Source organism: Lactuca sativa, chromosome 5 (genome assembly GCF_002870075.4).
Source record: "Lactuca sativa cultivar Salinas chromosome 5, Lsat_Salinas_v11, whole genome shotgun sequence".
Taxonomy (NCBI): domain Eukaryota; kingdom Viridiplantae; phylum Streptophyta; class Magnoliopsida; order Asterales; family Asteraceae; genus Lactuca; species Lactuca sativa.
In genome coordinates this window covers 233548151-233560252 of record NC_056627.2, presented here as the reverse complement: position 1 = coordinate 233560252, position 12102 = coordinate 233548151, and the positions used below count along the sequence as shown (strand labels likewise).

Sequence of the window (12102 nt, the reverse complement as noted above, 5' to 3'; positions counted from 1 at the left end):
TTTGGATAGTAAAAGAGTTTGTAAAACATTTCAAAGTAAAGCAGTTTGATAAACAGTTTGAACAGTGGTAAAAATCGTTGTTTTCCTAGTTATTAATCACATGTGATTCAATGAAATCACATGTGATTGAAGCAATAACTATAAGTATTTGACTTGTATCCCCCCCCATAAAGTATTTAAAACATTTAAAATCATTTCAAAGGTTGATTCAAGGGGTATGAACTCACCTGCGGTGAGTTGTACGAATTGCAGTGTCGGATACCGTACTAGGTGGCAAACGGAGACTTGTTTACACGCACGAGCCTAGTTATCATATAATAAGCATATATATAACTAATTAGACAAATAATAACTTAATAAATAAGTTAAAACACTTAGGAACATGTAAACACTTTATATAAGTGTTATAGGTCCTAATGGTTGCATCTAAGTTGCTACGGGACAAGGCAAAAGGGTTTGAAACATCAAATGGCCTTGCATAAGAGTTCACCACCCAACAAACCCCACCCTTTGGAGTTTACGGCCGTAAACTCATGGGTTTATGGCCGTGAACTCCTCACTTGGTGGTTTTGGGTGTTTTAAGGTGTTATCTTGATCCTAGAACACTCCTACCTTTGTTGGAATAACACATGAAGTAGTTTAAGGCCCTAGAATGCTCCCTATGGGAGTTTACGGCCTAATGTCCATATACCTTAGAGTTTATGGCCGTAAACTCCTATGGGGTCTTGGATTTTAATTCATTTAAGGCACTTGCACATCAAGGATAGCTTCCATGATTTTACCTAAGGTTAATGGGGACAAGAGGCACACATTTGTGCCTTCACTTGGAGTTTACGGACCAAGTGATGTTCCTTGGCCGTAAACTCCCTTTAAGGGATGTTCTTGATGTCTTTTACTCCTCATTCAAGTCCTAGGTGTTCAAGGGTGATTGTCTTAAGGCCTTAGGGTGTTTGTGGTGCATTTAACCCTTGGAAAAGGGGTTTACGGCCCAAGAGAGGTTCTTGGCCGTAAACTCCTATAAAATTATGATTTTGAAGTGTTTTGATGTCTAAAATAGGTACAAGCATTTGAGGGTTAAAGTCCTTAAGCTTTAGGGGTAGTTTAGGGCACTAAATGCCCTTGAAAATGGGTTTACGGCCCAAGAAAAGTCCTTGGCCTTAAACTCCTATTACTTGTTGATTTTGGATGCTTTATAGCCTCTTATGATCATACATAAGGTCCTTAATAAGTTGCTTAACAAGAAAATGGGTCTAGGTAGCCTTAAAGCTCCATTTTGGAGTTTACTCCCCAAGAACGTTCTTGGGCGGTAAACTCCCGGATCTTGTAATCTAAACATGTAATTGATGTTATAAAGCATCTAACAAGTATTGAAACACATTTAGTAAAGTAGACTCACAATCTGGGATGAAAACCCGAAGATCCGTCAGAGAGAAAATGGCTTTTCTTTATTTGGAATTGTGAATAATGAATTAATTTAATTCAGAAAACTATTTATAGTCCTGGAATATTTTTGGCAGAAAATATTTTTATTCCTGATATTGGACTGCAACATTATGAAACTTGGAATGCGCAAATTTCACAAAACCAGGAGCATCCACTCTCCTGATATCTCCTTAAACAGAAACCCTAATGTACACAAACTGGTTCGGAAAAGTGTGAAAATAACTGAAACTGGACTAGCTTCTATTGAAAAGATAATGTTCGTACAAATGGAAATTTCGGGTTTTCACACAATCACAGACTAATCCAACATCAGCCTACATACGCGGTTCATGAGGTCCACGAACGCGGCTGGAGCATTGGTGAGCTAAAAGGGCATCCCCAAGAGCATGTAATAACCATATTGATTCTGGAAGGTCGTCTTCTGCATGTCCTCCTCTTTGAACCTCATTTGATGATAACCGAACGTAGATCAATCTTGGAAAACCAAGATGCACCATGAAGCTGGTCAAACAAACCATCAATTATCTGAAGCGGATAATAGTTCTTCACCGTTGGCTTATTAATGTCTCGGTAGTCAATACACATTTGATACGGCCCATCCTTCTTAACAAATAGGATTGGCGGTCCCCATGGCGAACTGCTCAGTCAAATGAACCCCTTGTCTAACAGCTCCTGCAGCTGTGTAGATAGCTCCTACATCTCTGGAGGAGATAACCAATACGGCGATTTGGTTAACGGAGCCGTATCGAGAACCAAGTCAATCCTAAACTCGACCTGCCTCTCCGAAGGCACTCCGGGAAAGTCCTCCCGGAACACATTCTGGTATTCCCAAACAACCAACACATCATCCATAGTCTCCTTACCCTTCTCTTGGGTATCCATAATATAGACAATATTTTCGGAACAACCCTGCTGAAGATAACGTCTGACCCTAGCTTTTGAACATAGAATCGGCCCATGCTGAGCACTCTCTCCCTGAACCACTAACTCTCCCCCATTTTGGGTCTAAATGCATACCATCTGATGCTCACATTCAATCACTACCCCACTGGGGCTCAACCAATCCATACCTATAATAACCTTGTTCCCTTACAAAGTAATATGAACCAAATCAATCGGATACTGCTCGTTGAACATCTCTAGAACACAACCCCAATGAACCCTCGATACCCATATAGATCGATCATCCGCAATCTCAACCTGTTGCAGAGCGCAAGAGATACAAAAGATTAGGTAGCCCTCGAATCAAATAGTACCAAGGTAGAGATATCGTTCACAAGGAACGATCCTAAAATAAAACACACAAATATAAGAAAAAAATCAACATAAATAAAGAGATAAGGAGAAGATATATACCCGTCACCACAAATGGTGTTGCACGAGCCTCCTCGGTTGTAATCTGATGTTGGGTCAAAAATATAGTTTCTACTTTGCTTTTGTAGGAAACTATATTTTTATGTCTAGGACCGTAAACAACTCAGTGTTTACGGTCATATATGTGTTTACGGTCAATGTTTACGGTCAATGTTTACGGTTGTGTTTACAACCGTAAACAGGTTTACGGCTATAAATCTGTTTACGGTCCATGTTTCCCAAATATATATAGGGTGAGGGGTGATAGAGAGTGTACGGTGTAGAGGAGCTTATGTGTGTGTATTCTAAGGTGTTCTAGAGAGAAAAACTAGAGAGAAGAACAAGTATGTGTTAGTGTGTGTGAATCTCATGTAAAGGATCATTATTCTATTCATCAATACATTGAGATTCATATTATTCTTCTTCTCATTCTCTTTTATTTGATCTGACATCATCCGTTTGATTGGGATTCCACACCATCAAACGGATTTGATTGATACATAAGCATTTTGGGGACTTACATCTGAAAATCCCTACTCCTCACAACAGGTGCATTCTCCTTGTCCTTGTGGCTATCTATGATCCTCAAAGTCATCGGAGCAGGAACCAGTCCTGCCACTGATAGACTTGGACAATTGGCCTTTTTATACATCCTCTAAATGTAGTGGATGCAATTCAGGCTTGATCCCTGGGTAGTGGTTGTGAAATCTTGACAAAAATGCCTCGTATTGCCGCACTTATAGCAGCCTGAACCACCACCACCCCTGCAAGCACCATCATGCGTCTTGCTGCACTTGCCACAATGACCACGATACTGCTGGCCTCTCAATCTCGAATCAAATACCTCGATCTTCTTGCTCGAGCCCTATGAACCCTTAGTTTGATCTGGTTTCCTCTTCTTCTCCATCTCCAAGTCAATCTCCCTCTCACTGGCGCACTATCATATCATCCAGTGTCCTGCAACTAGATCGACTCACAAACTGCCGAATATCACTCCTCAACTTCTCATGGTAACTCGCCTTCTTCATCTCCTCATCCGCCATATATTGTGAAACCAGCAACACTCTCTCGCGGAACATAGCAATGATCTCAGCCACCATCTCAGTAGTCTAGTGGAGATCCTGAAACTCTCGTGCCAAATGTCGTACCTCAATCACAGGTTCGAACTCGGCCCGAAGTCTCGTCACAAAATCCTCCTAAATCATGGACTCATTTGCCTCACCTCCCAGGGCATGTCCAACCTCTTCCCACCAGTCTTAAGCTTCGTCTTTCAGAAGATAAGAAGCAAGTCTGGCTTTTCCCCATCAGCACAAATACTAGTGCGGAAGGCATTAGCGAAATCCGCTAACCAACATCTACTCGTGATCGGGTCCTTCTTCCCGAAGAAATCTAGGACTCTTGTGAGCTCCCATCATTGAAACCATCTCAGAATGGAATGAGCCAAAACGCTCCTCTAACATCCATGATGCCCTCCTTGATCATACCAAAGATCACAGGAGTCTGCTCGACTATGTTGCGGGTAATCTCTGACGAAATGAACTCCCGCATCTGATCATCCAACTATCCAACTCAAACCTGAACCCTCACCAGCACCAGAACTAGAACCACAACCAGATCTTCTTCGAGAGAAGCTGAAAAATAGACCATTCAAACCATCAGAACACACAAATATATATATATATATATATATATATATATATATATATATATATATATATATATATACACACACACACATCGAGGAATCCCATACCCTATAAGCTTCCTCTTATCATCGCAGCTTTCCTTGACTTGAGTATGGATCCTCTACTTTCAGTAGTATGGGTCCTCCAAGTCACTCCCTTAACCTTAGATAGAATCAGCAAGACAAGGCTCCCAACACTAAATCTCTTCCTAGGACAACCACCACACTACCCCCCACCATCAGTTGCAGAAGGAACTCCCCTTAACACCCTAAAACTAGCTCAGGAATATAATTACATATCACCGGCACCAGATAATTCTTCGAATGAAAGGTCTCACACTACAACAGTTGGAATCAAACAAGAGTTGCGTAATAGACTTAAAACCTAACCTTCTAAAATTATTTAGTCTCAATAATATGTAACTTAGTTACTAGTTGGATGGAGTTAATGGGAACTCCCAAAAGCACAAAGCAAGCAACATTCGAGCATTGAGTAATAGGAACAAACATAACCTAAACAGGCCATCATATCACTGTCTGATCAACACAAGCATACAAGTCTACAAGCTAATATAGCAGGCATACAAAGGCATCTCTCCTACATCCTTAGCCCTAATCTAGCATGCGATTCCCAGATTCACATTTCAAAGCATAATATAAACATGTATCGGTATTTTGGGAAAACTTACTCGAGCTCGATCGATTGCATGCACCATACCCCTTTTTTTATTAGAAAACTCTTTGTATAAAATGTTTCCTTCTATGAAAAATTTACCAAATGATCATTTTCATTTCAGACACACCCAAGAGTATGCCTGAACCCCTCAAACCAAGGCTCTTATACCAAATTGTAACGTTCCAAAATTTAAGACTAAAAACTTCAATTTTTATAATAATAAAACCAATATCCAAAGAGTTTTCATAAAATCATAACGAAATCAGAATATGCCAAAATAATCCATATACATCAGAGCTAAATAAAATGCAGAGCGATATGGTGTTCAATGCGATCATCGTGAGATATTCCCCTTCGATCCAGAAGTACCTGAAACATAAACTGAAAATTGTAAGCACGAAGCTTATTGAGTTCCCCAAAATATTGCATACCATACATTCTGCTAGCTTAAGCCTGTGTTGGGTCTATTTCACCCCCGGGCCTATTTAACCCCCAACTCCATTTCAACTCATGTTTCGGCCCAAGCTGTATCAGGTCTATTTCGCCTCCGAGTCTATTTCAACTTATATGTCAGCACAAGGCTGTACCGGGGCTATTTAACCTCACATATGTAACATCCTGAGTTCGGGTATGTCAATTTAGTTATTTATTTATTGTTTTATTGAGGAACTCGACGAGTTGATGCCTCAACTCGTCGAGTAGAGTTTGATTTATTGGCGTATTTTCGCGACCGGACTCGACGAGTCGGGGTCTGACTCACCGAGTCGGTGCTAATTAGGATAACCCTAATCCCCGGGTTTGGGAGCCTATTTAAAGACCTTTGTGGCCTTCATTTGTGGCAACCTTATTCCATAGAAACCCTAGAGAGCCGAGATAGTGAGTTTGAGGGAAAGAGGAGGCTATTTCTTCATCTTTTTGTGTGGTTTTGCTTGAAGGAAGATAGGAGCACAAATCTAGACCTTGAAGGGGACTAGATCTGAGCTAATCATCTCGTGATATCATCTTTGGAGGTATAATCCTTTCCATTTCGTGTTATATTGATGGAGTTCTTGATTTTAGGGTTTCTACCCTCATTTTGTGGAAGATCTAGTGAGTATGAGGTCCTCTTTGGGATTATGACATTAGATCTAGACCATGAGAGGTCCTTAGAGTCATTACCTTCTAGCTTTTTGCATGAAAATAAGCAATTGGAGACTAGGTTGTCATTTCTAGTGTTATTTCTCCATTTGAGGCTTGAATTAGGTTGCATGCACGTAAAGGTTGCACCTTTACATGACTTTTAAGTGTTTAAGGGTAAGATTTATGATTTGGCTAAGCAGATCCGATCTCAGGAGGTTGTTTGAGCAAGTCCATGGAGGAAACTCGCCGAGTCCATATGTAGACTCGACGAGTCGGAATGGGTTGCCCCGGGGTCTAACTCCCGTGGTGACCTGGTTAGTTGAGGGGTGACTCAGTGAGACGAGTGAGGCTTAGAAAGGGAAGAGTGTATGGAGACGATGGGACTCGCCGACTCGTCGTATGCACACTACTAGAAAACATCCCTTTAATGACGCGCAAACAATGACATTCGCTGATAGAGGACCCGCATTTGTGCGTGCCCTAAAAAATAATGTCAATTTTGAAAAATCTGAAGGATAAAGGGAACGTATTTGTTCGTGCCCTAAAAGTAGTGTCCAACAAAAAAAATAAAAACATGGAGGGCACCTATCATAAAAAAGCGCGTCATCTAAAACTGTCGCTTTATATTTTTCATTAGGAAGGCGCGTTCTCTTAGGGGGAAATGAAATACCAAAAACTTAAACAGCCTGCCGATGCATCTCCTTCTTCTTCTTCTAAATCCTCTACCAAAAAGCCCTAATAATCCTTTAAGCAGTCTCTCTCTCTCTCTCTCTCTCTCTCTCTCTCTCTCTCTCTCTTTCTCTCTCTCTGTAAGCCCTAATCCGCCACCACTAGCATCGAACCTCATAATCTTTAAAATTTCGAAGTGCCTAAGCAAACACTTGCGTCAACTTCAGATGTCGGTTCAAGATCGGAACACCACATCGCAGTACACAATGACATAATCATCTCCACAAACCACCATCAACGGCGGAGAAAACGAATGCGACTGGGTTCTTTTCTATTACTTCCAAATCTAATCCAGACAACAAGCATTTGATGCTACCCAACTCGGCTAACTGAAAAGTTATTCGAAAGTTTCACTAACTCATTTCTCAAATTTGCATTGTACGATAAAAGTTAGGGGTCTTTGCTGATATCAAATGATCACTTCTTCTTGAATTTCCCCCAAATTTGTTGTTTTAAGCTTGTGATTCAAATTTGCATTGTACGATCAAAGTTATTCCCAAATTTCTCCCTGTGGTCCCCTGCTCTTGAATTGTTCTTGTTATCAGAGCACTTGCAAATCTTACATTCATCAACCTCCCAAATCTATCCGACAATATCATATCCTTTTAGGGAAAATCTGGATCTGAGCAGGCGCGATTTCTCTTACAATTTGTGTTTAGTTTTTGCAATTGATGATTCGGAAACTACGTTTTGTTGCTTGTCTCAAATTGTGTGATCTCAGGAGCAACTCCAAGAGGATGGATTATAGCGGCGGTGATGAATTTGAAGACGCTGGAACATGAACCTCTCTTTTTTCAATCGCGGATGCATTTGAGGAAATTTCAAATCTGATTATAGATGGAAGAAATGGCGATTTTCCTGTTTTGAAATTAAGTCCATTTTGTGATGTGTGTTCTTTAGTTTCTTTGCTCGTCGGTCAAAATCCTCTATTTGGTTTTCAGGTGCGTGATCTAGAAGAACCATCAGAACGCTATGTGAGTTTAAGCAGTGTAGTTGACTATGATGTAAAATGGAAGACAGTGAAGTCACGTGGTAGCCATACTCATAATCTTCGCAGAGTTAGATGGGGTCTTGACCTAATTCGAGAATTATTCCAGAATTTTCTATAAAACAAGTATGTTCTTATGACTTATTACACCTGATTGTATTTATTAATTCTAGTGTTATTAATTGCATATTCTTGTGGTGATGATTCAGCGATTATTTCCTAAAAGATGCAGCTTCATCAGCTTATCAACAAGTGTGTGCGCCATATCATTCATGGGCTGTTAGAACTGCATTTTCTGCAGGAATATGTGCTCTTCCATCAAGGGAACAACTTTTGCTCAATTTAAATGAAACTGGTTAGTCATGGAAACCTTTTTATTTTTTAATAAAATCTTGGGAAATGAGGTTTGACTCATTTAATTACTCAAATTTGATTCAGAAGTAAGACTGTTGTTGACCAGGCTAATGTTGCTGACATGGCACATGGAAATGAGATTGGTAAGTTGACTAAAGGCTCGTTTCTTTTTAACTAATGTCAAACAACTTAAACATAAAAAAGTAAAACTTTAATAAGTTTATAAGGCATATAAGATGTTTGATGAAATGCTTGAGAGAGAAGTCATCTCATATTTGTACATTATAATTATCAAATGAGTGTTGTTGCTCATCTTAGATGATAATCCTTACTGTATGTTCAAGGTCCTGGAGGGAGGACACAAATGGTGGTGTCTCAAGGACAGGTGTCATCACAAGGCCGACAAAGCATGTCAAGTGGGAGCTTTATTAACTAACTCATATAAATATATAAATAAATTGCATCCTAATTACCATATTTATGTTTTATATTTATGTTTTGTATTTTTGTCCCACACTCCCACTATTTAATTTGAACTTATTATTAGATTTGTTTATGAAAATAAGACATTAAATCTAGATCCTTGGAATTTTATAAGTAATTGAAGTTAGTGAACTTTCCATGCTTTTTCATATTAGAAGTTTAAAACCAAATTAAAGCTATAATAAGAAATATTAAAATTGTAACTTAATTAAAACTAAATCATTGTTTTGATTATAACTTTTGTGATAACATTTGACATATTACTTATATATTAAGTATTTTCTTGAACTTTGATTTTGGACAGGTGCATTCACTGATTGGAGGATTTTGTGCATCACCTGTTAACTTCCATGCTAAAGATGGATCAGGCTACAAGTTCTTAGGAGACCTTGTGCTGCAACTTGACAAACTGATCCCTTAGGTGAAAATGACTTAATTGCCCATCTTTATCTTTCTTCATTTGAGTCGGACCAAAATCAGATTTTTAAAACACCCTTGTAAAGCATTTTGCAATAGGGCTGGATGCAAGATGTTGCAATTGCATCATTCTTGTATCTAACTCTTTTACAATACAAATCTTCTGGGGTTGGTTGAAATTACCATTTTACCCTTGTCTTGATCCAGGTGGCGTCTAGGATGGTTTCAGCCTTTTCTAGATGGAAGAGGTATGATGATACCCGCCAAAACCTTGCCAAGGTAATGAATCTTGATCTTTAATTATCATATGCTTTAATAAACAAAAAGAAATTGAAAGTATTACCCTTCAACCTTAGAGAGAATCTAGAAAGACCCCAAAAGGAGACAAAGGAGCTTAGAGAGAATTTACCCTTGGTTTTTCATGAAACTGGAGTTCGAGGGAGAGCTATGGAGGATTTGGTTAGATGAGGATTTATACAGGCGATTCTTGAAAACTTTATATTGCATTTTTTAATCTAATTCTTTACAAGGGACTCATAAAATTCTTACTTTTGCAAGGGTGTTTTGGACATTTTTTAATCTAATTCTTTATGTATTTATCAATTATTCGATTGTAATGAACTGAAATTTATTTATTTATATATTTATTTTTGCACTTATATTGATATGTATATGTGCTTGTGTGTAGGCTGGTGTCAGAAAGCTTGCATATGTTCACTTTCCCTCATTTGACCACTCACATTTGGCACAAGTATTTGCAACTAACATTCCTTGTTTTATTCTTCTATTAATTATATTAGCATATTAATTTTTTGAATTTTATTTGATCAGGTCACAAGAGTTATCGGAGCAGGGCTCATTAGTCTTAAAGAATTATGAAAGGCAATATGCAACTCTACTTAGTTGGAATTTGATGTTTATCACCTTTGTGTATATCTTTTTAGTTTGTATAACATTACTTTGCAGAAGGTCTCCCTTGATACGCAACGTAGTATTAGGTTATATAGTTAGGGAAAACATCTTAATAACAATGTACAATTAGATCCCCTTAATATCAATGTAATAAAATTTTTTGACATGATGTTATTGGGTGAAATTGATTGTTTTGGCATATATTTGTTTAAATATTTTTGTATTATGCGTAAATTAGTATCATAAAGACGCGTCGTAAATGCATATCGTAAATGCTTACTGAAGTTTATGACACGCAAATGCGTGTCATCTACATTATGACAGGGGCTTTCTTGATACGCATTGCGTGTCATAAACACGTGCGTCGTAAGGTTACGACACGCAAATGTGTGTCGTATTCTTTTATGACAGGGGCTTCCTTGATACGCATTACGCGTCGTAAATGTGCGTCGTAAATGTGTGTCATAAATGTGCGTCGTAAATGCGCGTCGTCTATAGACGACACGCAAAACCGTGTCGTCTCTCGTTACGACAGGGCCTTCCTTGACATGCATTTACGCATCGTCTGAGCGTTTTACGACACACATTGCGCGTCGTAAAAGGCTGTTTTTCTAGTAGTGGCACTCAGCGAGTCTGGTCAAAATGGACAGTTAACTTTTAGGGTATGTCAACAAATGGGCCTTAGGACTGTAGAGGGGTAGAATGGTCTTTTACCCTTCTAGGCATTTGCATGAGCGAATATCCAAAACATGAAGAGACATTTATTTAGTGAAATTTATTATTGAGACTAGGCGGAGGCTAGGGCAGTATTCTGATATCGAGATTTTACCGAGATTCCCGAGGTGAGTCTTCTCACTATACTTTACCTAGAGTGGTAATCAGAGCTATGTGACAATGTATCTTGTATGCTATCTATGTGATGTGATTCTATGTGATATGTGATATGCATGATTCAGAGTTCACAGAGTTAGGACCAGTGGGTCCACAGAGTTATGGGACCATGAGGGTCCCATAGAGATATTTGACGAGAGGGTCATTAGAGTTACAACCTTGAGTGGCTGATATGTGTTTATGTGGTATTTTGGGGAACTTACTAAGCATTTATGCTTACAGAGTTTTGTGTATGTGTTTCAGGTACTAGTGATGATCGCGGGAAGGCGTCGACATGATCTGTACACACTCATGGAGCTTTTGTTTATATGATTCTGGGATATGTTTTTCTATGATGACAGTGTATACATTATCTTTATTATTATTTTATGAATGAAAGTATGTTTTAAAATGGTGAAAATTTATTTTGAAAATTTGGGTGTTACAAGTTGGTATCAGAGACTTGGTTTTAGGGATTTGGGTGCACCTTTGGGCGTATCTGAACTCAAACTGAGGATTTGAGGTATTTTCAAAATAAAATTCACAAAACTTTTCTCAAGAGTACAAAGTTTTTGAATGAGCAGAGCAGAGCAGTGTGTACGATCAGCCAATGCCCAAACAGTGATTTCCCAAAATACCCTTACATTATGAGTTATGAGATATGTTATGATATGATATGTATGCTAGAGTAGGCTGGGTATTCTTATTAGGACTAGAGTGGCCTGATTTGGGATGTCTTAGCTTAGGGGTTTTGCTGCTAGGAGATGCTTGAGAGTGAATAGATAGCAGCGAGGAGCTTATGAGAGATCTGCTAGAGAGTAGACTATGTATAGAAGGAGTAGAATACTTGGGACTTAGGATCCTAGGAGGAGGAATTGGGGTGAATATTGATGCGGTGTGGACAGTAGTATTGGGCCCGTACTACCGAAGACACCAGATCAGTGTGCAGCCCAAGTAAGAATCCTTAGGGTACCAAGGATCAAGTAAGAATGGGATAGCGAGTGTACGTACACTCGAGCGAGTCTCTGATATCTTATGCTATATTTTAGAGAGAGATGAGGTGGCTGCTGCCAT

At 39.0% G+C, this 12102-nt stretch overlaps 1 pseudogene; it reads left to right on the top strand.

Moving 5' to 3' along the window:
* The first annotated feature begins 7741 nt into the window (after window positions 1-7741).
* Window positions 7742-10125, top strand: LOC111911534 (ACD11 homolog protein-like; annotated as a pseudogene).
* Window positions 10126-12102: the final 1977 nt, after the last annotated feature.